At 47.7% G+C, this 25,508-nt stretch overlaps 1 protein-coding gene across 5 annotated transcripts in view; it reads left to right on the top strand.

Moving 5' to 3' along the window:
• The window catches only part of ltbp1 (latent transforming growth factor beta binding protein 1), a 456,945-nt gene that overhangs the window by 410,600 nt on the left and 20,837 nt on the right, over window positions 1–25,508 (top strand). The window lies entirely within an intron of this gene.

Below are 25,508 nucleotides of genomic sequence, written 5' to 3'. Positions count from 1 at the left end.
CACTTTTGTAACAGCGTGACTGCTGCCAATGAACTGGAAGCTGCGCAGAAGCATTCGCCACATAAATGTCAGGTCCCAACCATGAAAAAGTAACGTTCACCACAACCGACAGAGGAGCTGATCATGATAAACACACTCGGCGAGAGTACAATAAAACTCTCACAAGCTATCAACATCCTAATATCACCTTCAAGTCACATTTCCGCGTTAAATTGTACCGGAAGTTTTTGCAGTTGTTTCTGATGAATTAATCACACCGCTGCCACTCTCTCTCTTCTCGCTCCGCCCTCCCTCTCCTTTTCCTCCCCAGTTTCTGTGTCTAGCGCTGCTCTCCCTCGCTTCTCCGCACTGTCTCTACTCTCTCAATGATCCTTTTCCCAGCCGATTCAATCCCAACATCCTGTGCCCGCATTCTGTTCACCGGCCGCGTGTTCAAACCACAACCGACAGAGGACCCGATAGCGATAAGCGCACTCCGTGAGGGTACAATAAAACGCTCACAAGCTGACAACATCCTGATATCACCTTCAATCACATCACAGACCTCACAATACCTGAAATACCCGCCCTTCACCTTTCTCTCTCTCTAATCTGTGGGAAGGCCTGTGAGAAGAACCAACAAAACCACTGGCACTGCGCACTCAACTACTTCTGGCTTGTTGGCAGAGGTCACAACCTTTATTTTAAAGGGTCGATCAATTTCATGCAATTGGGAAGGGACACTCAAAATCATGTGTATTTTTTATTTCAAATTTATTGCAAACTTGCATTAAGATTATCTGGAAACACTGCAGCTGAACCCATAGCAGCAGTGCTATATGCTGTCATAACCTGCGACATTTGTCTTTTCTGACCATGGCAAAGAATGTGAAATGTAAGCAGAAATCCAGTGGGGGATAAAAGGGTGTCAGTCAGTTCATTTGCTTCACACATCAGGCGTGGTTGGGTGTCAGCTCTTGCAGATACTGCTGGCACAAAGATTGACTCTAAGCAGAAGTTTGGGATCCGGTTTTGCGGTTGCAGTGATAATTGGAAGCTGCTTGAAGTTCATTCTCATGACCTGATTTAAATTCTGATTTATAATCATCTCTGGGTACTCATTAATCACTCCACTTCAGAGAAACCATCATTCTTTATTTAGCCACACTGGGATAGGCTGTGACAATCAACAAATATCTACTTTTTTCTGCTCTCTCTTAACTCTATCTCGACAATACAAGAGCACTGTCAGCTGCAACAGGGTGACATTTTTCCATTCTGAGTGATATTGGAAATTTGTTGCCCATTTAGGAATGGATTGAGATGGCCCAGCCTGATTTCACATAGCCCTTTACAGCCAGCGAACGGAAGACACTCTGGCCTCGGCTATCTGGCCCCATCCCACCTGTTTTGCGGCAGATCCGGGCAAACAGGGCAAGAAATGTCCTCAGAGACACATTCTGCTGCATCTCTGCCACCTTTCCCCTTTTCTGAAGGACAGTCCCTGTGAGGCAAAAGCTTTCCCCTCCACCCCCACCCCCGTCCCCACCCCGCCTTGATGTGCCACGTATGTAAATGACATGGCATTGAGGGAACTCTGGAGGCAGCAGTGTCTTTACTCCTAACGGTGACATGGCACAATGTCACGCATAGTTGGGTAGTTAGGTTGCTCTCCCAAGACCCAGGCTGCAGTATAAAACAACAACAACTTGTATTTATATAGCGCCTTTAATGCAGTAAAATGTCCCAAGGCGCTTCACAGGGGTATTACAAGACAAAAATTTGACACCGAGCTACATAAGAAGAAATTACGGCAGATTACGAAACGCTTGGTCAAAGAGGTAGGTTTTAAGGAAAGTCTTAAAAGAGGTAGAGAGGTTTAGAGAGGGAATTCCAGAGCTAGGGGCCTAGACAGCAGAAGGCACGACCACCAATGGTTGAGCGATTATAATCAGGGATGCTCAAGAGGGCAGAATTTGAGGAGCGCAGATATCTCGGTGGGGGTTGTGGGGCTGAAGGAGATTACAGAGATAGGGAGGGGTGAGGCCATGGTGGGATTTGTAAACAAGGATGATAATTTTTAAAATCAAGGCAGTGCTTAACCGGGAGCCAATGTAGGTCAGCGAGTACAAGGGTGATGGGTGTTACACATCAACCTGACCCCGTCACACAGCACTGCCCCACTGTCATCAAAATCCACGGCACGGTCTTGGACAACGTGGACCATTTTCCATACCTCGGGAGCCTACGATCAGCAAGGGCAGGCATCGATGATGAGGTTCAACACCACCTCCAGTGTGCCAGCACAGCCTTCGGTAGCCTGAAGAAAAGGGTGTTTGAAGACCAGGACCTCAAATCTGGCACCAAGCCTATGGACTACAGGGCAGTAGAGATACCCGCCCTCCTGTATGGCTCAGAGACGTGGACCATATACAGGAGACACCTCAAAGCGCTGGAGAAATAACACCAACGCAGTCTCCACAAGATCCTGCAAATCCCCTGGGAGGATAGATGCACCAACGTCAGGGTTCTCGATCAGGCCAACATCCCCAGCATCGAAGCACTGACTACACTCGACCAGCTCCGTTGGGCAGGCCACATCGCCCGCATGCCCGACGCGAGCCTCCCAAAGCAAGTACTCTACTCGGAACTCCTACACGGCAAGCGAGTCCCAGGTGGGCAGAGGAAACGTTTCAAGGACACCCTCAAAGCCTCCTTGATAAAGTGCAACATCCCCAATAGCACCTGTGAGTCCCTGGCCAAAGACCGCCCAAAGTGGAAGAAGAGCATCCAGGAGGGCGCTGAGCACCTCGAGTCTCATCGCCGAGAGCATGCAGAAAACAAGCGCAGGCAGCGGAAGGAGCGTGAGGCAAACCAGACACCCCACCCACCCTTTCCTCCAACCACTGTCTGTCCCACCTGTGACAGAGACTGTAATTCCCGTATTGGACTGTACAGTCACCTGAGAACTCACTTTTAGAGTGGAAGCAAGTCTTCCTCGATTTCGAGGGGCTGCCTGTGATGATGATGATGTCCTGGTAAGTATTTTCTGTACATTTATTCAGAGTAACATTGTGTTCACTGTCTAATTTTAAAATGACACTTTTAAAGCATTGAAGTAGTAGCTTTCCCTGGGAGACTTTGTGCACACAGACATGTTCTTGATGCTGGCAGTGTCTTCCTGATAATTGGATAATAATGTGACATGTGTGAATTTATTTAGCATTATATCCATCAATGTGCACTGCTGCTGAATTGACCCAAATCCGCAGGTCTGGTCCCTTTATTCCAGCTCGACACTGAAGTGTAGGAATTTGCTGAGTTTACGCTGCACATAATAAAATGGACGGGCACAGATGCCAGGTTTGCTACTGCCACCTACTGACAGAGTGAACAAAAATAAGAAAGACTTGCATTTATATAGCACCTTTCGCGACCACTGGATGTCCCAAAGCACTTTACAGCCAACGAAGTACTTTTTGTAGTGTAGTCACTGTTGTAATGTAGGAAACACAGCAGCCAACTTGCACACAACAAGCTCCCACAAACAGCAATGTGATCATCCGATAAACTGTTTTTTGTGATATTGATTGATGGATCAATATTGGTCAGGACACCGGGGATAACGCCCTTGCTCCTCTTCGAAATAGTGCCACGGGATATTTTACGGGGGCCTTGGTTTAACATCTCATCCAGAAGTCGGCACCTCCAACCGTGCAGCGCTCCCTCAATAATTTTTTGAGCTCAGTGAAGCGAGGGTGATACTGTGAGCAAAGCAACATATCGGGCTGGATTTTTGGCTCATTTCGGGGCGCTAATGGTGGCGGGGTGGTTCTGATAGCTCCCAGGAACAGTTTGCGCCTCAATCAGCAAAATTGGGCAGCTGGGGCGGAATGCTGAGGGAGGTGCTACACACCTCTTTTCGGGCACTAGGCCAGCTGAGCACGCAGAAGTCCCAAGCTCAACAGCCGGCCTCGGAGCGCTCTAAGAGAGGCCTGGGGAAGGAACCCTGAAAAAAAACATTCCCAATAAATAACTCACGCCACCACAACATAAATCACAACAACAACAAAAACAATCACACTTACCTGAGGTGGACATTACTTACCTCACTGTAGCCGCTACAGCTCGGACCACCCGCTTTCACAGGCGCTCCCAGCACGGCGCTCTACCGAACGCTACGGATCGGGCTGGAACTCGAAACCGGCCCCGAAAACCCTGGCGGGGTGCTGGAAGCTGACCGCTGCCATTGCCACTGCTCCGGGGCGAAAAGAGAGGCGGCAACAAGCGGAAAATGATCAGGATTGAATCCGGGTATCACCGAGAATTCCAATACTCGACCATTACGAAGAAATTGCAGAATTTCCAAAATCACATACTAAAAACCTGACCCTTTGCCTACACTATTACAGTGACTACACTTCAAATGTTAATTGATTTGTTGTGACGTGTTTTGGGATGGTCGCAAAGACATGATCAGGTGTTATACAAATGCAAGTCATTTTACCCCTCCGCACCGTAACTGAAAAGTCTCGGTGCAGCCGGGATTCTTGGGTTACTTGCAGTTGTCCACCTGCTATGTTGGCAGTGCTCCCGTGTGACCACATGCAGCAGGATATCTGGCAGTAACAACAGGCGTTTTAAGCATTTAACCCTTGTAGGATATAATAGGCACATAGGAATATAAGGACCATCAGCTGGTCGCCAAGCAGAAAATGTCATACACCATTCTTGCCTCTCAATCTCCTTCTCTGTCAGCTATCCACTCAGCTCCCTCCTGAATTTCCTCACACATGATAATAGCAGATAGATGAAAATATTCTCCATAATATTTTCCAACATTCTTGGAGGCACATGTCCCCATATTGCAGAGACCTTCACTCATGCTCTCGAGCCTCGCAGTGCTGGGGTGCAGAAGTAAAGAGATGGCATTCTCAGTAGCGGGACTAATTATTAAGTTAGCACAGCGCTACTTCACAATTAAATCACTTTCTAAAACAAACTACTCATAAAAAGAATGACTAAATATTTAGGGGTGGAAATTCAGTTGGGGTGGTGTCCCGGGTGGAACGGTAAGTTTTGTGCCGGCAAATGGTTTGCGCCTGCCACCGCAACATTCATCAGCTGGGCCCGATGTTTGAAGTGGGGCGCTAAGGGAGGCAATGCATGCCATTTTTAGGGCGCTAGGCATGCTGAGCAAGTGAAAATCCCGAGCTAAACAGCCGGCCTCAGAACACCATAACAGAGGCTTGGGGGAAAAAGAACCTGAAAAAAACCACCCAAAAACATTCCCAATACATAGCTCATGTCACTACAACATAAATTGCAAAAACAAATGTTTTTTAAACAATCACACTTACCTGAGGTCGTCATTCGTTACCTCACTGCGGCCGCGACAATTCGGACCGCCTGCTTTCACAATCTCAGAAACATGGGGCCCAAGTTTCCACCGTCTGGAAAAACGGCGCATCTCGATAAGGTGTGCCGACTTTCTGAAAGAAAAAGGGCACCGAAAACTTACCTTGTGATTCTCTGGTCTCCTCAGGACGTCTTCGTGCTCAGCGTGGCGCAGCACAAGGGGTCGGGGGCGGAGCCAGGTCCCGGTGTTGAAAACAGTGGTGGGACCTCTGCACATGCGCGCTAGAATGTGCGCGCATGTGCAGTAGTTCTAGGCACCCGAGGCTGCGTGAGAGAGGCCTGACCCTAGCCCTGGCTGAATGGGCTCACCGGGCGAAGATCGGACTGGACCTCTCTCCCGTTCAGCCTTCCCCCCTCTCCCTCCCCCCTCTTCTCCCACCTCCCTTCTTCCCCCGTTCTCTTCCCCTCTCTTCTTCTCCCCCCTTCTCTTCCCCCCCTTCTCTCTTCCCCCCCCCTCTTCTCCCCCCCTCCCCTCCCCTTTCTCCCTGTCGTCGGTGGGGCCTGCCCGCCCGGTATCTCACTGGGGGCGGGCCCTGCCTGAAGTGTCGTCTGCGGCAGCGACCCGACCCATTCAGCCTCTTCTCCCTCCTCCCTCCTCTCTCCCCCTCCCTCCTTCCCTCCTCTCTCCCCCTCCCTCCCTCCCTCCTCTCTCCCCCTCCCTCCCTCCCTCCCTCCTCTCTCTCCCTCCCTCCCTCCATCCTCTCTCCCCTTCCCTGCCTCCCTCCTCTCTCTCTCTCTCCCTCCCTCCTCTCTCCCCCTCCCTCACTCCCTCCTCTCTCTCCCCTCCCTCCTCTCTCCCCCCTCCCTCCCTCCCTCCTCTCTCCCCTCCCTGCCTCCCTCCTCTCTCTCTCCCTCCCTCCTCTCTCCCCCTCCCTCCCTCCCTCCTCTCTCCCCCTCCCTCCTCTCTCCCCCTCCCTCCCTCCCTCCTCTCTCCCCCTCCCTCCTCTCTCCCCCTCCCTCCCTTCTCTCTCTCCCTCCTTCCCTCCTCTCTCTCCCTCCCTCCTCTCTCCCTCCCCCCTCCTCTCTCTCCCTCCCTCCTCTCTCTCCCCTCTTTCCCTCTTCTTCCTCCCTCCCCGCTCCTCTCCCTATCCCCCTCCCCCCCTCCTTCCCCTCCTCTCCTCCAGCTTCCTCTCCCCTCCCTCTCCTCCCCCCATTCCTCTCCCCCCCCCCACCCGCCTCTCTCCCCCCCACCCCCCTCCTCTCCCCCCCCACCCGCCTCTCTCCCCCCACCTCCCTCCTCTCCCCCCCCTCCCTCGCTGTCAGAAACACAGAAACACTGACAGAGACAGAGAGAGACACTGGGGTGGGGTGGGGGAAGGGTTGGGGGGGGCATCCCAGCACGCTGTTGGAGGGCTCCCGGTGCTGCAGTAAGTGAGCAGAAATAATTTTTTATTTATTGATTGATTTTTTAGTTTTTTTATAATAGTTTATTTAAAAATTTTTTTTAATTGATTTATTGATTTATTTATCATTTATTATTGATGATGGCTCTTTATTTGTAAAAGTGAAGTGTTTAATGTTTGTAAACCCCCTCACACCCCCCCCCCCCAGCCCCCACCCCCACAATCTCTCGTTCCCTACGCCTGATTTCCAAGTGTAGGCAAGGTTTTTCTGAGTGTACAAAAATCTACACTTACTTCTTTCTAAGTTAGTTTGGAGTAAATTTTCGCTGCCTAAACTTGCAAAACAGGCGTAAGTGGCCGGAGGCCCCCTTTTGAAAAAAAAAATCTGTTCTTAAATGAAACTATTCTAACTCACTAGAACTGGAGCAAACTAAATACCGAGAATTGCAATTTCTAAGATGCTCCATTCTAAACTAGTTGCTCCAAAAAAATAGGAGCAACCCAGGCCGAAACTTGAGCCCATGAGGTGGGCTGATGGAGCTGCTGTCCATTACCCATATTTATTATCTCATATTTTCAGCATCTGCAATGTTTTTCTTTCACCTCAGCATCCTGCAGTAACCACGAGTTTTTAAACTCCACACACATTGGAGGCAGCTTTTCGTCCTCACGTCCTGCGCGGCAAGCATCTCCCAGGCGCAGAGAAAATCTGCCGGGGGAGAACTTCACGTTCCTAACAAGACCTGTCTGATTTTCCTTCCACTGAAACCAATACATTTCCATTGAATTCAACGCAAAGTAAAGTCAGATGGAGGGTAAACTGGCTGCCTGACTCGATCATGACAGTTCCCGCCGGGCACACTCTGTTAAAATTGTCCCACAGACTGTGGAAGGAATGGGTTTGTTGAACCAAACTGCCTTTTCTCCTTTATAATGCAAAGACTGGGTGCCTCTTCATGGAGAAGGTCACCATGCCCAGCCTCTCGTGTACCCTCTAACGGCAGTTACACAGCTGTACGGAGGAAACCGGAGAATCATAGAAAAATTGTGACACAGAAGGAGGCTATTTGGCCCATCATGTCCGTGCTGGAAAAGAGCTATCCAGCCTCATCCCACTTTCCAACTCTAGGTCCGTAACCCTATAGGTTGCGGCACTTCAAGTGCACATCCAAGTACTTTTTAAATGTGGTGAGGGTTTCTGCCTCTACCATCCTTTCAGGCAGTGAGTTCCAGACCCCCACCACCCTCTGAGTGAACACGTTTTCCTCATCACCCCTCTAAACCTCCTATCAATTACTTTAAATCTATGCCTCATGGTTGTTGACCCCTCTGCTAAAGGAAATAGGTCCTTCCTATCCACTCTGTCTAGGCCCCTCATAATATTATACACCTCAATTAAATCTCCTGTCCAGTCCATCCTGTTGGCTGGGGATAGTGTGATGTGCAGAGAGAACTCAGAAAGGGGAAAAAGAGAATTGGCAAAGAAATACTGTATTGTTGTCGGTTGAGAAAAGTACAAATGTATTTTAGATCATAAAAAGTGGTAAAGCATTATAGTATTCAAGAAAATAGTGCCCTTCATTGATAAGAACAGGAGTAACTCATTCAGCCCCTCGAACCTGTTCCATGACATTCAATTCGATCATGGTGGATTTGTATATTAACTCCATTCGCTGTGCATACTTTCTTCTCAGATGGTCTGCGCCAAGCTCTCTGGGCTTTTTGTTCTTTTCGCTGCCCTGCTTTCTCGTTAGTTCTGTTTGTAATCTTTTTTAAATTTGCGTTTAGAAAATCTAAGTATTGTCACACTCACTCAAGCAACCCAAATGTAGCGATCAGATTGAGTGTGTGGTGATGAGCCGCTTCATCTGTTCTTTATATTGCAGCATCCTCTGCACTCTTCCAACAACGTTCTCTGTGATATTTGCTCTCCCAAGGGCACGGTAACATTGCTGGCACATCACTAAAATAATGACGAGATAAAAATGATAAATGTTGTGAATGTGCTGTGCCTCGCTTTTATTAGTGTTGTAGTCTTACAGATCAGACAGAGTAGATCGCCCTTATGAAGCTGTCAATGGGGGCATTTGAAAGGACCCTTTTATAGAAGTTCTCTATCAAGGACAGACTTGTACAAAATCTATGCTTTACCAGAGGCTGTGGTTTATCACTGGATGCTAATAAAATGGTCTCTGGGGTTAGATAATGTAAACCGTGTTCAGGCACTGCAAGGTGCAAGATCATAAAATCATCGAATGGTTCAGCGCAGAAGGAGGTCATTCCCATTGAGTCTGCGCTGGCTCTTTAGAAGAGCCATCCAGTTAGTCCCACTCCCCCGCTCTGTCCCCATATCCCTGCAAGTTTCTCCCCTGCAAGTTAAAATAAATGAAATTAGTAAATGAGTTTAGAAGGCAGAGGAAACAAGGGCTAGAAAATAGACAACAAAGTGGTTTGGCCGTACTTAATGGCATGTACTTCAATGCAAGGAGTCTAGTGAATAAGGCAGATCAGCTGAGGGCACAGATAGACACGTGGAAGTAAGGTATCATAACTATTATTGGAACATGGCTGAAAGAGGGATAGGAATGGCAGCTCAACATTCCTGGTTGCAGGGTTTTCAGATGCGATAAAGAGGGGCATAAAAAAGGAGGGGTTAACGAAACAATTACAGCTGTGAGGAGGGATGGTATGTTACAACGATCATCAAATGAGGCCATATCGGTTGAACTTAAGAACAAAACAGGGGCAATTACACGCTGGAGTGAACTTATAGATCCTCAAATAGTCAGAGGGAGATAGAACAGCAAATGTGAAGGCAAATTTCTGTGAAGTGTAAAAACAATAGGGCAGTATTAATAGGGGATTTCATAGTGAAAGAGGAAGTATTAAGGGGTTTAGCATCTTTGAAAGTAGATAAATCGCCAGGTCCGGATGAAATGTAGATAGAGAACTGTTTGGCAGACAGGAAGCAGAGAGTCGGGATAAATGGGTCCTTTTCAGAATGTCAGGCAGTGACTAGTGGGGTGCCACAGGGCTCAGTGCTGGGACACCAGCTATTTACAATAAACATTAATGATTTAGATGAAGGAATTGAGTGTAATATCTCCAAGTTTGCAGATGACACTAAGCTGGGTGGCGGTGTGAGCTGTGAGGAGGACGCTAAGAGGCTGCAAGGTGATTTGGACAGATTAGGTGAGTGGGCAAACGCATGGAAGATGCAGTATAATGTGGATAAATGTGAGATTATCCACTTTGGTGGCAAAAACACGAAGGCAGAATATTATCTGAATGTCGGCAGATTAGGAAAAGGGGAGATGCAACGAGACCTGGTACATCAGTGATTGAAAGTTGGCATGCAGGTACAGCAGGCAGTGAAGAAGGCAAATGGTATGTTGGCCTTCATAGCTAGGGGATTTGAATATAGGAGCAGGGAGGTCTTACTGCAGTTGTACAGGGCCTTAGTGAGGCCTCACCTGGAATATTGTGTTCAGTTTTGGTCTCCTAATCTGAGGAAGGACGTTCTTGCGATTGAGGGAGTGCAACGAAGGTTCACCAGACTGATTCCCGGGATAGCAGGACTGACATATGAGGAGAGACTGGATCGACTGGGCCTGTACTCATTGGAGTTTAGAAGGATGGAAGGGGATCTCATAGAAACATATAAAATACTGATGGGACTGGACAGGTTAGATGCAGGAAAAATGTTCCCGATGCTGGGGAAGTCCAGAACCAGGGGACATAGTCTAAGGATAAGGGGTAAGCCATTTATGACTGAGATGAGGAGAAACTTCTTCACTCAGAGAGTTGTTAACCTGTGGAATTCCCTACCGCAGAGAGTTGTTGATGCCAGTTCATTGGATATATTCAAGAGGGAGTTAGATATGGCCCGTACGTCTAAAGGGATCAAGGGGTATGGAGAGAAAGCAGGAAAGGGGTACTGAGGTGAATGATCAGCCATGATCGTATTGAATAGTGGTGCAGGCTCGAAGGGCCGAATGGCCTACTACTGCACCTATTTTCTATGTTTCTATGTATCCCAGGCTGTTAAGAGAAGCTAGGGAGGAAATAGCAGAGGCTCTGATAATCATTTTCTATCCTCTCAGGCTACAGCCTGTCAGCCTAACCTCGGTGGTGGGCAAATTGTTGGGAAAAATTCTGAGCGACAGTATTGTTGTTTAGAAAGGCACAAATTAATCAAGGACATTCAGCATGAATTTGTTAAGTGAAGATCGTGTCTGACTAACTTCATTGAATTTTTTGAGGAGGTAACGAAGAGGGTTCATGAGGGTAGTGCGTTTGATGTAGTCTATGTGGATTTTAGCAAGGCTTTTGACAAGGTCCCACATGGCAGACTGGTCAGAAAAGTAAAAGCCCATGGGATCCAAGCGAGAGTGGCAAGTTGGATCCAAAATTGGCTCAGTGGCAGAAGCAAAGGGTAATGGTCGACAGATGTTTTTGTGACTGGAATGCTGTTTCCAATGGGATTCCGCAGGGCTCAGTATTTAGGTCCTTTGCTTTTTGTAGGATACATCAATGGAGCAGCGGCTGCAAGTGCTCTTCCACCATCTGTACGTCAACCAGGATGACGGGCTGTGCATCGACGACCTGGCGGCCGGCTTCCCCACTGCTGGGCGTCCAGCGCACCGAGTCCGAGCTGAGGGTTTGTGCGTCGAGGGAGCAGGAGCTCCAGCCCAGCGAGAGCGCCAGGGACACCAGCCACGCCCAGCTTGCATTCTGCACCGGCCGCTTCTGTCCCCGGCCGAAGGGACTCTGCACTGGCCCGGACCAAAGGGTCTCCTGATGTTTCCGCATCGCCTTCACATCACAAAGAGCGGCTCCGGCTCGGTGCAGCGCAGCATCTTCCAGCCAGCCAGCTACCCGGCCCGGGAGAAGCGCTCGGTCCATGGCCACCCGGCCCGGGAGGAGTACCGGATTCGGAGGGCATCTGGCCGGCCGAGGGACTTCAGGTCGACCTGCCAAAGGGACTCGAGGACGTGGGGCCGGCCGAAGGGACTCCAAGGCCGGCATTCAATCCGCCAAAGGGACCCCGAGGCCGGCACTGAACCGGCTGAACGGACCCAGGCATGGCGTCGTCTCATACTCCCAAACAACTTTTGATTAATTTTTAAAATTTTAGCCAACTTTTAAACTTATTAAACAATTTAGGAGAACTTTTAAAACTTACATTGTCACACTCTCAACCGAAATACCTTTAAACATCTATTATTAACTTACATCTTTCATTTTTAACAATTCTTAGAAACTTCTTAAAACGTTTTAACATATCTTAGAAACTTTTGAAATAAATTGGGAACCTTTATCAACTTTTAACTTTTAAAATAACTTTGCAAGTCACCTTCCTAATGCCTGCCCCCTACCAAGCCTCGGGCCATCTACCATCAATGGCACTACCCGGCGCCGAGCTTGCGGCCAATACTTCGCCGGAGGCAATTAGACTTATCGAGCTGTGCCTGGTCTCCAGTTGTCTTGGACCCCCTTGTCACTGGACCAAGACCTTGTTCAGCTAAGCCCGTGTGGTTGCCGGTGTGCAATGGCCACCCCACGTTAAAAGAACTCATGCACAGGAATCTTCCACTCCGTCAGTATGAAATTCGGGACCTGGAACCTCATGGACAATCCCAACAGCAACAGGCCGGAACGCCGCACCACCATAGTTGCCCGGGAACTCAGACGTTTTGACATTGACATCGCTGCCCTAAGCGAGACCCGGTGGGCAGGGGAAGGCCAGTTGAAGGAACATGGTGGAGGTTACACCTTCTTCTGGAACGGGAAACCAGAGGCAGAACGCTGCCTTCAAGGAGTCAGCTTTGCCGTCAAGAATGAGCTGGTCAACTGCCTCAAAGACTCCCCCTGTGTGGTCAACGAACGCCTCATGATTCTCCGTATCATCCTATCTCTGAACCAATGTGCCACAGTCATCAGTGTGTACGCCCCCACACTCGATGCAATGGATGAGGCTAAAGAGGGTTTTTATTCTAACCTCGAGACACCTTTGTCCCATGTCCCCACGGGCAATAAATTGATCCTCCTGGGTGATTTTAATGCCAGGGTTGGCAAAGACAAAGCCCTCTGGGGAGGCGTGATTGGCAGAGAGGGGGTAGGGAAAACCAATTCCAGCGTTACCCTTCTCTTGACAACATGAACTCCTCATTACCAACACGCTGTTCCGCCAGAGGGATAAATACAAGGCATCGTGGCAACACCCTCGCTCCAAACACTGGCACTTGCTTGACTATGTCATCGTCCGAGCCAGGGATTGCAAGGATGTGCGCATCATCCGCGCTATGACAGGAGCTGACGACTGCTGGACGGACCACCGCCTAATCTGATCCATCAACATTAACATTGCCCCAAAGCAGAGGGGACAGCAGAAGCAGTTCCACAAAAAATTTAATGCCGGGGCACTTAGAGGCCCAGCTAAGAGAGCCCTATACAGCCAGCGCCTCACAGCTAATCTGGCGTGCCTTGATGACCCTAAGTTGCTGAATGCCCATAGCGCTTGGTCTGCCCTTCAGGCCTCTATAACCAGTGCCTGTGAAGAGACACTTGGTCACTCAACCAGAAAACATCAGGACTGGTTTGATGAAAATGATCAGGAGATCGAAAAACGAATAGATCGCAAGCGCAAAACATTTCTGAGCCTCAAGCAACAGCCCAACTCGGGAGCTGCAAAGCAACATTACAGACGGCTCAAGGCTCAGGCCCAACAGAAAACTCGGGACCGAAAGAACAGGTGGTGGATGGAGAAAGCACAGGAGATACACCAACTGGCCGACGGCGATGATATGCGAGGATTCTTCACCGCAGTCAAGGCCACCTGGGGTCCAAACTCCCAAGGCCCCACCCCACTCCTGGCCAAGAACGGGGAAACATTCATCAAGGACACCGAGGCTGTCAGGGCCTGATGGAAGCAGCACTTTGAAGATCTCCTCAATCAAGACTCTGCCTTTGACTCGAGTGTTCTCGACTCCATCCCGCAGCATGCGACCCACCACCAACTCAGTGAAAGTCCAACGTTGCACGAGGTTGGCAAAGCCATAAAACAGCTCAAGAATAACAAGGCTACGGGTGCGGATGAAATCCTTGCTGAGGCGCTAAAATATGGCGGAGAGGTGCTGTTGAAGCAGATACATGACCTCATCTCTTTCATTTGGAGGGAGGAGAGCATGTCGGGAAATCTCACAGATGCAGTGATTGTGGCCACTTTTAAAAAGGGGGACAAGTCCGACTGCAGCAACGACAGGGGAATCTCCCTGCTTTCAGCCACTGGGAAAGTTGTCGCTCGAGTTCTCCTCAATCGTCTTCTCCCTGTGGCCGAGGAGCTCCTCCCGGAATCACAACGCAGATTTCGTCCCCTACGGGGCACAACAGACATGATCTTTGCAGCGCGCCAGTTGCAGGAAAAATGCAGGGAGCAGTGGCAGCCCTTATACCTGGCCTTTTTCGATCTTACAAAGGCCTTTGACACTGTCAACTCCGAGGGTCTATGGAGCGTCCTCCTCCGTTTCGGATGCCCCCAAACGTTTGTCAACATTCTTCATCTGCTTCACGATGACATGCAGGCCGTGATCCTTACCAACGGATCCATTACAGACCCAATCCATGTCCGGACCGGGGTCAAACAGGGCTGCATCATCGCCCCAACCCTCTTCTCAATATTCCTCGCCGCCATGCTCCATCTCACAATCAACAAGCTCCCCGCTGGAGTGGAATAAACTACAGAACCAGTGGGAAGCTGTTTAACCTACGCCACCTCCAGGCCAGGTCAAAGATCACCCCAACCTCTGTCGTTGAGCTGCAGTATGCGGACGACGCCTGCGTCTGTGCACATTCTGAGGCTGAACTCCAGGATATAGTCAATGTATTCACTGAGGCATATGAAAGCACGGGCCTTACGCTTAACATCCGTAAGACAAAGGTCCTTCACCAGCCTGTCACCGCCGCACAGCACTGCCCTCCAATCATCAAGATCCACGGTGCGGCCCTGGACAACGTGGACCATTTCCCATATCTCAGGAGCCTCTTATCAACAAAGGCAGACATTGATGCGGAAATTCAGCATTGCCTCCAGTGCACCAGTGCAGCCTTCGGCCGGCTGCGGAAAAGAGTGTTTGAAGACCAGACTCTCAAATTTACCACCAAACTCATGGTCTACAGGGCTGTAATAATACCTGCCCTCCTGTATGGGTCTGAGGCATGGACGATGTACAGAAGGCACCTCAAGTCACTGGAGATATATCACTAACAATGTCTCCGCATGATCCTGCAAATCTCCTGGGAGGACAGGCGCACCAACATCAGTGTCCTCGACCAGGCTAACATCCCCAGTATTGAAGCACTGACCACACTCAATCAGCTTCGCTGGGCAGGCCACATAGTTCGCATGCCAGATACGAGACTCCCTAAGCAAATGCTTTACGCGGAGCTCCTTCATGGTGAACGAGCCAAAGGAGAACAGCGGAAACGTTATAAGGACACCCTCAAAGCCTCGCTGGTAAAGTGCGACATCACCACTGACACCTGGGAGACCCTGGCCGCAGACCGCACGAGGTGGAGAAAGTCCATCCGAGAGGGCGTTGAGCTCTTTGAGTCTCGACGCAAGGAGCATGGAGAGGTCAGGTGCAGGCAGCGGAAGGAGCGCGCAGCAAACCAGCCCCACCCACCCCTTCCCCCGACGAATGTCTGTCCTACCTGTAACAGTGACTCCTGTATCGGACTGTTCAGCCATCAAAGAACTCACTTAGGGAATGGAAGCAAGTCCTCCTCGATTCCGAGGGACTGCCTATGACGATGATACATCAATGATTTAACCTTCAATGTAGGAGGCATAATTAAGAAGTTTGAAGATGATACAAAAATTGCCTGTGTGGTTGATAGTGAGGAAGAAAGCTGTAGACTGCAGGAAGTTATCAATGGACAGGTCAGGTGGGCAGAACAGTGGCAAATAGAATTCAATCCGGAGAAGTGTGAGGTAATGCATTTGGGGAGGGCTAACAAGGCAAGGGACTACACAATAAATGGTAGGATACTGAGAATTGGAGAGGAACAGAGGGACCTTGGAGTGCAGGTCCACAGATCCCTGAAGGTAGCAGGGCAGGTAGATAAGGTGGTTCAGACGGCATACGGAATACTTTCCTTTATTAGCTGAAGCATAGAATACAAGAGCAGGGAGGTTATGCTAGAACTGTATAAAACACTAGTTAGGCCACAGCTAGATTACTGTGTAAAGTTCTGGTCACCACATTACAGGAAAGATGTGATTGCACTGGAGAGTGCACAGAGGAGATTTACGAGGATGTTGCCTGGACTGGAGAAATTTAGCTATGAGGAATGATTGGATAGGCTGGGGTTGTTTTCTTTGGAACAGAGGAGGCTGAGGGGAGACTTGAATGAGGCACATAAAATTATGAGGGGCCTGGATAGAGTGGATGGGAAGGACCTATTTCCATTCTCAGAGGGATCACTAACCAGGGGGCATGGATTTAAAGTAATTGGTAGAAGGATTAGAGGGGAGTTGAGAAGATCTTTTTTCACCCAAAGTCTGGGAATCTGGAAGTCTGGAAATCGCTGCCTAAAATGGTGATAGGGGCAGAAATGCTCATTACAGACACGATAAGTTGTATGGCCTCCTTCTGTGCCGTAAATTTCTATGATAAGTATGTATCTAATTTCCTTTAGAAGGCTACTAATGAATCAGCATCCACCACCCTATCAGGCAGTGCATTCTAAATCCTATAAAATGGTGCCCTTCAGCCATTGGAAACTTTCCTTCCAAGATTAAGTGCACCAAGTAAATGGTCATCGTAGCAGACTGGGATCCAAACAGTTGTATAATACTAAGAGTGATGCAACGCTGACGATGAAATTCTGACTGTGCTGTGTGGCACCAGGTAAAGATTGCATAGTTGAAGTAGGAAATCAACCATTGAAGCCAAACCAAAGGCTTCCCAGTAAAGGCTGTGGATCAACCAAAAACAATGTCGGCTAAAGTTTTGAGTGATTGATAAAGAAGTGAAAGGAAGGAACCCACCAGAGAGGACAACTGGATCCAAAGGCAGCGTTGTGTTGTGGTTTGGCCATCATGTCTCTATAGAAAATGTAAGTCTGCCAAAATAACTACTAGATTGATCATTTAAACAAAGGATCCCAGCAGCAGCCAGACATAAAAGCATAATCCTCATGAATTCAGCTTGAGATGTAATACTGAATCCCTGTCGATAAGGAAGGTCCTCCCCACCGCGATTTGATCTTGCATCTCTGTTAGCTGATCTTAGCCTGAGGCAATGCAAGGGCAGCATCACAAAGTTATAAAGTATTTTTTTTATTCATTCATGGGATGCGGGTGTCACTGGCAAGGCCAGCTTTTATTGCCCATCCCTAATTGCCCTTGAGAAGGTGGTGGTGAGCCACCATTTCAGAGGGCAGTTAAGAGTCAACTACATTGTTGTGGGTCTGGAGTCACATATAGGCCAGACCAGGTAAGGATGCCAGATTTCCTTCCCTAAAGGACATTACTGAACCAGGTGGGTTTTTATGACAATACGGTAGTTTCATGATCACCATTTAAATTCCAGATTTATTTAATTAACTGAATTTAAATTCCCCAGCTGCCGTGGTGGGATTTGAACTCATGTCTCCGGATCATTAGACCAGGCCCATGGATTACTGGTCCAGTAACATCACCACTAGGCTACCATACCCCACATTTACAGCACAGCAACAGACCATTCGGTACAACTGGTCAATGCCGGTGTTTATGCTCCACACTAGCCTTCTCCCACCCCTCTTCATCTAACCCCAACAACATATTCTTCTATTCCTTTCTCCCTCATGTGCTTCCCCTTAAATGCATCTATACTATTCGCCTCAACTACTCCTTGTGAATGTGGAATGTGGAATGAGTTCCACATTCTAACCACTATCTGGGTAAAGAAGTTGCTCCTGAATTCCCTATTGGATTTATTAGTGACTGTCTTATATTTATGCCCCCTTGTTCTGCAAGCGGAAACATCCTCACTACATCTACCCTAACAAACCCTTTGATAATATTAAACACCTCTATCAGGTCAGACCCAGCCTACACCTGATAGGTCGCAGTTCTGGTATCATTATAGGAAGGAGAAAAACATCACTGAGGCTTCCTGTTCCAGATCGCGATCCAGCGACTGCATGCTGGAAGGTGCATGTGGGCAGCCAGTTGGATGAGGGTAAAATCAGACTGGGCTGTGGTGCCCACCCGTCAGTCCACGAACTCACCAGCACCCTCTGGCTAACACATAAAGACACCAGTGGGCTGGGGAATTGATTGCATTTTGTGGCACCAGCTTCAGGAATGGCGGAAGAGAAGAGATTAATTGGCGGAGGGTGGGGGAAGCATAAACTCCAAATGACTTCTGCACCCCAGAGTAAGGTACATACTTGCAGATAAAGACTAGAGTTGTACCTTCCATTTTGGGGCTAAAAGTAGGGGCTGGGGGCTGCCGTATACACAGGACATGTCCATCGTGGGTTTTGCACCTCGCATTTTGCCAAAGCTGATGCAACGCGCAGCACCATTCCTCTGGGCTACAGTTCCACTCATCCAACGCTGAGATATTTAAATCGCATCGTCCCCTCACAGCATCAGCCCAGGATCTCACTGGCATCAGGATAGGTGCAGGAAGAGGGCATTTATGTTCAGCAGTGGGAGCCAGTATTGTCGTTGGGAAGGTGAATTGTACTGGTTGAATTGGGAAAAAGTAAGGGAGACAATGAATTTGTGGATGCTGGCTGACGTGAAGATGAGAATTTTGGTGAGTGGAAGCTTTCTTTGAGCCTTGTCCGAAAGTATTGCATTTCTTTGGGCATTTTGGGTGTTGTCTGATACATATATCACGTTATGCACTATTGCATTCGGTGAACTACATGAAAGGACGTGAGATGAACTGCCTTCAGTCAATCAATGCACTGAATAGAGCAGAAGTGTCCAAATGTTTTTTCTTTGTAATCACTTTAGCTGCATACCATTGAAGTAACCTGTTATTTGTCTTTAAATAGCAGCCAAGACATAGGAAGCTACCATAATTAATGTGAAGCATGACGATTCCTAAACTCACCACTGTATCCCCAAGATTGACTAAGAAAGCAATAAAGAAAGGAAAGATAGATTACGAAAGTAAACCTGCGCAAAACATAAAAACAGATAGTAAAAGCTTTTACCGATATATAAAACGGAAAAGAGTGACTAAAGTAAATGTTGGTTCCTCAGAAGATGAGAAGGGGGATTTAATAATGGGAAATGTGGAAATGGCTGAGACCTGAAACAATTATTTTGCTTTGGTCTTCACAGTGGAAGACACAAAAACCATGCCAAAAATTGCTCGTCACAGGAATGTGGGAAGGGAGGACCTTGAGACAATCACTATCACTAGTGAGGTAGTGCTGGACAGGCTAATGGATCTCAAGGTAGACAAGTCCCCTGGTCCGTTGAAATGCTTCCCAGGGTATTAAAAGAGATGGCGGAAGTTATAGCAGATGCATTCGTTATAATCTACCAAAATTCTCTGGACTCTGGGGAGGTATCATCGGATTGGAAAGCAGCTAATGTAACGCCTCTGTTTAAAAAAGGGGGAAGACAAAAGGCAGGTAACTATAGGCCGGTTAGTTTAACATCTGAAGTGGGGAAAATGCTTGAAACTATCATTAAGGAAGAAATAACTGGACATCTAGATAGGAATAGTGCAATCAAGCAGACGCAACATGGATTCATGAAGGGGAAATCATGTTTAACTAATTTACTGGAATTTTTTGAGGATATAACGAGCATGGTGGATAGAGGTATACCGATGGATGTGGTGTATTTAGATTTTCAAAAGGCATTCAATAAGGTGCCACACAAAAGGTTACTGCAGAAGATAAAGGTACGCGGAGTCAGAGGAAATGTATTAGCATGGATAGAGAATTGGCTGGCTAACAGAAAGCAGAGAGTCGGGATAAATGGGTCCTTTTCGGGTTGGAAATCGGTGGTTAGTGGTGTGCCACAGGGATCGGGGCTGGGACCACAACTGTTTACAATATACATAGATGACCTGGAAAAGGGGACAGAGTGTAGTGTAATAAAATTTGCAGATGACACAAAGATTAGTGGGAAAGCGGGTTGTGTAGAGGACACAGAGAGGCTGCAAAGAGATTTAGATAGGTTAAGCGAATGGGCTAAGGTTTGGCAGATGGAATACAATGTCGGAAAATGTGAGGTCATCCACCTTGGGAAAAAAAACAGTAAAAGGGAATATTATTTGAACGGGGAGAAATTACAACATGCTGCGGTGCAGAGGGACCTGGGGGTCCTTGTGCATGAATCCCAAAAAGTTAGTTTGCAGGTGCAGCAGGTAATCAGGAAGGCGAATGAAATGTTGGCCTTCATTGCGAGAGGGATGGAGTACAAAAGCAGGGAGGTCCTGCTGCAACTGTACAGGGTATTGGTGAGGCCGCACCTGGAGTACTGCGTGCAGTTTTGGTCACCTTACTGAAGGAAGGATATACTAGCTTTGGAGGGGGTACAGAGACGATTCACTAGGCTGATTCCGGAGATGAGGGGGTTACCTTATGATGATAGATTGAGTAGACTGGATCTTTACTCATTGGAGTTCAGAAGGATGAGGGGTGATCTTATAGAAACATTTAAAATCATGAAAGGGATAGACAAGATGGAGGCAGTGAGGTTGTTTCCACTGGTCGGGGAGACTAGAACTAGAGGGCACAGCCTCAAAATACGGGGGAGCCAATTTAAAATCGAGTTGAGAAGGAATTTCTTCTCCCAGAGGGTTGTGAATCTGTGGAATTCTCTGCCCAGGGAAGCAGTTGAGGCTAGCTCATTGAATGTATTCAAATCACAGATAGATAGATTTTTAACCAATAAGGGAATTAAGGGTTATGGGGAGCGGGCGGGTAAGTGGAGCTGAGTCCACGGCCAACTCAGCCATGGTCTTGTTGAGTGGCGGAGCAGGCTCGAGGGGCTAGATGGCCTACTCCTGTTCCTAATTCTTATGTTCTTCTGTAAAACCCCCTCCAGCCCTTCAACCCTCTGCGCTCTTCCAATTCTGGCCTCTTGTGCATCCTCGATTTTCTTCATTCCACCATTGCCTAGGCCCTAAGCTCTGGAATTCCCTCCCTAAACCTCTTCGCTTCTCTAGCTCTCTCTCCTCCTTTAAAACGCTCCTTAAAATCTACCTCTTTGACTAAGCTTTTGGTCACCTGTCCTAATATCTCCTTACAAGGCCCGGTATCAAATTTTGTTTTATAACGCTCCTGTGAAGTGCCTTGGGACATTTTACTACACCCTTTTCCACCAATGAGATAGCAGCCTTTTTTCACCAACGAGATAGCAGCCCTTTTCCACCAATGAGGTAGCAGCCCTTTTCCACCAATGAGATAGCAGCCCTTTTCCACCAATGAGGTAGCAGCCCTTTTCCACCAATGAGATAGCAGCCCTTTCCACCAATGAGGTCGCAGCCCTTTCCACCAATAAGGGAGCAGCCCTTTTCTACCAATGAGGTAGCAGCCCTTTTCCACCAATGAGGTAGCAGCCCTTTCCACCAATAAAGGAGCAGCCCCTTTCCACCAATGAGGTAGCAGCCCTTTCCACTAATGAGGTAGCAGCCCTTTTCCACCAATGAGGGAGCAGCCCTTTTCTACCAATGAGGTAGCAGCCCTTTTCCACCAATGAGGGAGCAGCCCTTTCCACTAATAAGGGAGCAGCCCCTTTCCACCAATGAGGTAGCAGCCCTTTCCACCAATGAGGTAGCAGCCCTTTTCCACCAATGAGGTAGCAGCCCTTTTCCACCAATGAGGGAGCAGCCCTTTTCTACCAATGAGGTAAACCCGCTGAAACAGGCCAAAGCAGCAGCGTAACTCATACAAGCCCCTCAAATGGAGACACAGTATAGAAACTGAGTCACTGGACTGCTGATGCCTTGAGGGCTGCGTGTGGCCCTCAGGACATAGCATGGACACCCCAGGGCTATGGATTGTTGATTTGTCCAGTTTAAAGGAGACATTCTCGGTGACTCTGAAGGCTTAGAAACACGTTAATAATTACCAGCTGCTTTGTTATGCCTGGATAAAGTTCAAAGTCTTTAAAACCACAGGATCGATGCAGTTAACTTTTCTAATTTTTTTTTAACTTTTGCCACATCAGAGATTAATAAAAAATGAGACAATGCGTCCAACAAGTTATGACTTAGAACATTAGCAGCACCTTCTCATTTGAACAAGAAATCCATTAGTCTTTCCTGGAAAACTGACGAAAACAGTTTTTTTTAGGAAAAACAGAAAATGCTGGAAAGTCAGAGCAGTTCGATCTGTATTCAGAAGCATTTCTTGTGTAACCCTTCCTTAGAACAGTGCCCAAAACAGCCATCTTTCTAACGCTGACTAACCTGCAGAATATTTCCAGTATTTTCCATTTTAATCTCCAGATTTATCTCTTAATGTTTGGGAAGACTTTCGAGGAGACCAACGTTTGTTTGATTGACACGGACGTGATTTCTGCATTGCATTATTGATTGAAATTGGACCTCTTTTTTTTTAATGTAAATTTATGGGTCTCCACTTCGAGCAGGATAAACTGTGTTTTTATATTTTCTTGGTAGCGATTTTCGTCAATAATCCCATGAGTTTATGATCAGAAAGCATGAATAATATAAGATTTGGCGCTCTCTGCCCGCATTTAAACTTGATGCATTGTTTCATACAAATGTGACTAGATATACAGATGTCAGGATCCAAGGGAGGCAGGTGCCACGAACTGGGGATAGCAGATAGGAGCAGACATTGCTTGCATAGTTCAGCGGTAACTGATGGGGCTATGAACGGCCCTGCCAAACTGAGGATAAATCGACTAATTAAAGGTTCGGAGCAGAGAGTGAGCCCGTCTTTTTTCCACGCTGAATGTCATTTGGCAAGAAAGCTTGCAGGAAGTACATTATTGTTGTTCAATCCATTTTAAGGCTTGCGACGTTCCAGTTTTAATGTTCTCACCTTGTGTGCTTCGATCCCTTTTGAATTCACCTTGCAAAGCACTCCCGCCCCCTCCCTCACTGAATCAAGTCATGACATCCCGTCGTCGTTATGGTGTCGCGGGTCTCCTCCACCAAGCTTCCGACACCTTTGGTCAGCAGCTGAGGGCACAATTCGGCTAGTTTGCTTTCATTACTGAAAATAAGGCACGGCTTGAGTAAGGTGGGCGGCTTTGAAATCCTGGCGCACGGATATTAGTGTTCAAACATTGAACGCATATGCCGTACCTGAATCCACACATTTAACGGAGCCATTAACTCATTTATTTTAAAATGGAAGATGAAGGAATCGCATATGAATGAATTAAGTCGAGGCTGATATTCAGACTTTGAGGCCGAAGTGGATCCAAAAAAAGAAAAACGCAGAGGCGGTTAAAGTAATTTTAGCCCTGTTAGCCGACCCCACAGGAAAAAAATTCCAATAATGTGTATGTAGCGAGGAATTGTGCTGTGGCTCACAGCCTACCTGCTCTGTCTGCTCCATACTTCAGAGTTCTCTTGATATCCGAGAAAAACCAGACAGGGGAAAAAAAATTATCTTCCAAACATTCTGGCAGCAGTGGGCAAGCAATCTGCCTTGGCAGAATCCATCCAGACTCTTGTTGTCTGCTCCTCCATAGATGGCAAACTTGTTGCAGAGTTCTTAAAGATTTCATCAGATCATAATAAATGTGGCGCCTTAAGTGGCAGACATGGATTGGCCCTAATATGGTCTTTCACTACTAAAGATTCCTTTCTCGAATTGTTTCATGATGTTTCTGCAGAAACTTAACAGAAAAGTCACATTGGCAGCAACCACAATTAGTGGAATGCCTGAGCAAGTGAAACATTTGAATTGGACTCATTACTTAAAGTATTATATTGCAAGTTCTAGATTGGTTCTTGTATATTACAACACTCTCATCATGATCAGACTTGTTTTTGAAGCATTTTCTATGTCTTTTCAGCCCCTTTTCCCTGTATGCTGACAAGTACGAACACAACAAGAATGGAAGCATTTAAATTATTTCCTGCTTTTAGCCTGTTCGGTCATCTGTATATTGGAATATTTTTTTTAACCCCAAGCTTGTAATTGTAACCTCCTGTTCCCCTCTCCCTTTCTTCTTCACTCCCTCGCTACGCCTTTTATTTAGTTTCTCATCTCAGTCTATATTTTCTGTTGCCTCAGCTTCCTCTCATTCAGCCAGGGGAAGGGTGGGAGGTGGGGGGGGGGGGGGGAAGTAAGGAGAGGGACAGTGACAGCAGGCTTTGGAGGACTGCTGCTGCATCGTGTGTCCCACAGCTTCTGGGGAAGAGGCAAAGAGGGGGCAGCGAGATAGCTCTGCAGTTGATTCAGATTGCTTCAGAAGATTTAAAATTGCTCTCCTCTGTCCATTGCAACGCTGGACACCAATAACTTTCCCGGCATCTAGCATTCTTGAGGTGCGGATGACAAATGCAGATGTTTAACCATGCATTTTATTTTAGTTGTACTTCAACAACAGCTCACAATGATATAGTGCCTTTAACATAGAAAAATATCCTGAGGCGATCCACAGGCGTACGGGGAAAAAAACAACCCCAGCTTCTCACCTCTATCCACGTAACTGAAGTCCCTCATCCCGCGAACCATTCTCGTAAATCTTTCCTGCACCCTCTCAAAGGCCTTCACATCCTTCCTAAAGTGCAGTGCCCAGAATTGGACACAATACTCTAGTTGAGGCCGAACCAGTGTTTTATAAAGGTTCATCATAATTCCCACGCTTTTGTACTCTATACCTCTATTCATGAAGCCCAGGATCCCATAAGATAGTAAGATGAAGTAGAAAAAGAGCGTGTATGACAGATGTCAGGTCGCGAATACATCTGAGAATCAGACTAAATATAGAGAGGGTGCAGAAAAGATTTACGAGAATGGTCCCAGGGATGAGGGACTTCAGTTATGTGGATAGACTGGAGAAGCTGGGCTTGCTCTACTTAGAGCAGAGAAGGTTGAGAGGAGATTTAATGGAGGTGTTCAAAATCATGAGGGGTCTGGACAGAGTAGATAGAGAGAAACTGTTCCCATTGGTGGAAGGGTCGAGAACCAGGGGACACAGATTTAAGGTGATTGCCAGAAGAACCGAAGGCAGCAAGAGGAAATACTTTTTTACACAGCAAGTGGTTAGGATCTGGAATGCACTGCCTGAAAGGGTGGTGGAGGCAGACTCAATCGTGGCTTTCAAAAGAGAATTGGATAAGTACCTGAGGAAAAAGATTTGCAGGGCTACGGGGAAAGGGCGGGGGAGGGGGACTAGCAGAAGTGCTCTTGCAGAGTGGCCTCCTGTGTTGTAACCATTCTATGATTCTATGATCAAATCCCCTGGGAGGACAGACGCACCAACATTAGCGTCCTCGTCCAGGCCAACATCCCTAGCATTGAAGCACTGACCACACTTGATCAGCTCTGCTGGGCAAGCCACATTGTCTGCATGCTGGACACGAGACTCCCAAAGCAAGCGCTCTACTCGGAACTCCTTCACGGCAAACGAGCCAAAGGTGGGCAGCGGAAACGTTACAAGGACACCCTCAAAGCCTCCCTGATAAAGTGCAACATCCCCACTGACACCCGGGAGTCCCTGGCCAAAGACCGCCCTATGTGGAGGAAGTGCATCCAGGAGGGCGCTGAGCACCTCGAGTCTCATCGCCGAGAGCATGCAGAAATCAAGCGCAG

The sequence above is a fragment of the Pristiophorus japonicus genome, chromosome 9 (assembly GCF_044704955.1).
Source record: "Pristiophorus japonicus isolate sPriJap1 chromosome 9, sPriJap1.hap1, whole genome shotgun sequence".
NCBI classification, from domain to species: domain Eukaryota; kingdom Metazoa; phylum Chordata; class Chondrichthyes; family Pristiophoridae; genus Pristiophorus; species Pristiophorus japonicus.
This window is presented reverse-complemented; position numbering and strand designations above follow the sequence as displayed.